The sequence below is a fragment of the Vespa mandarinia genome, chromosome 21, assembly GCF_050613455.1.
Source record: "Vespa mandarinia isolate Hongniang chromosome 21, ASM5061345v1, whole genome shotgun sequence".
NCBI lineage: Eukaryota > Metazoa > Arthropoda > Insecta > Hymenoptera > Vespidae > Vespa > Vespa mandarinia.
Window position 1 is genome coordinate 3415977 of NC_140830.1, and position 1524 is coordinate 3417500.

At 33.2% G+C, this 1524-nt stretch overlaps 1 long non-coding RNA gene across 1 annotated transcript in view; it reads right to left on the minus strand.

Moving 5' to 3' along the window:
- Positions 1 to 380: 380 nt before the first annotated feature.
- LOC118443977 (uncharacterized) overlaps positions 381 to 1524 on the minus strand; it is a 2515-nt gene continuing 1371 nt past the window's right edge. Inside the window, exon 3 of the long non-coding RNA XR_004838825.2 lies at positions 381 to 1467. This is a non-coding gene — a long non-coding RNA (uncharacterized LOC118443977). The remainder of the gene's footprint in view (positions 1468 to 1524) is intronic.

The following is a 1524-nucleotide window of genomic DNA, read 5'->3' on the forward strand; positions in this document are numbered from 1 at the left end:
TTTTCAATCTTTTAAACTACTCAATGTTTGATTTTTTTACATATATATTTAAATATAAAATAGATGCTGATGTATATAAATGCTTCAAAAAGTACATTTTTATTTCAATATAGTTTTATAGGCAATGCATGTTCTTCTTTCCCAAAAATAATAAATTCATTCAGATATAACAATTGTACAAAATGTTTCTTTTTGATTCGTCATATTTTTATCATGGATTATTAATAAAATTTATAACATAATTTTAAACATTTAATATATTACATTTTAACTAGATAATAATGAGTTTTCAAAACTCCTTTTTTACTTAAATAATTTCATCTGCATTTTTAAAATCTCTTTTGCATAAATCTACAATACATGATAAAAGTATTTGCATGCTGTTTAAAATTGAACTTATTAGACTTAACAATAAATAGTTCTGAATAGTTTTCCATAATTAAGACAATAAAACTGTGTATAAAATTTTGATATAATTGATTCGACTAATTCGTTGATATAATAAAATGAAAATAATAAATATAAATGTTGAACGAAACCTTCTCTAAAATCTTTATTTTATAAAGACATGAACTAAGTAAAAAATCAAACGATTTACTTCAACATTCTTTTATCAAGAAGAAACATTTCAAATGTATCATCTAACAAGAATAACGTGCATCAGTCGATTCAGCTGATAGATCAAACATTCATAAGAAATCCTATGCACGTCGTATGCTCTCTCGATTCGTTGCAACGATCGAGGGAGGAAGGGAGCTGGGAGGGATCGATATCAAGGTCGCGTTGGATAAGAAGCGTTTAATAACGCTTGAAACGTGACCGCTCCAGGGTCCTCGTAGAAGGCGAAAGAGTCGACACACGTGTTCTCCTTTCTAGCACGTGCACGTTGTGGGTTAACTCTTCGAAACGAAGGACTGTATGAAAGAGATGACCTGTAGTTGAGAGAAACGTTTAGAAGAGAGAGAGAGGGAGATGGAGAGTGAGAGAGAAAGAGACAAGAATAGAGATAGAAGTAGCGTTATAGCTTTTCAATGAGTCGTCGAGTCGTGTCGCAAACACGATCGTCTTCCTACGAACGATATCAGAAGGCTGCCTCGTAAAAGATACGACGACGTTAGAACGGATATTTTTTTCCTCCCTATCTCTGATTTCTTCTCTCTCCCTCTCTCTCTCTTGCTCCTTGTCTTTTTCTTCTCACAAAGCTCTTTATACTTCCTGCCTTATTATCTCTTTTATTCTCTTATTTCTTTTTCTTCTCTGACGACCGGAAGAGAAGTCGAAGTACAACGAAGGAGTGGTCAAAAAGCTATCACTGCTGTTCCCTGCTCGCCAAAACGTTCCATCAAAATCGTTGCTAAGTCTAAGGGACTCCCTACGGACCGACCAAACTTCCGATGGATGACGAATCTCTTTTTGTTACCGACGAAATAACAAGCTTTCCTTAAAGTTTCATACTAAGATATGTACCTACAGAAATACAATTTTCTCTTAATAAACGAAGAATATTATTATCGCTTTCTTTCT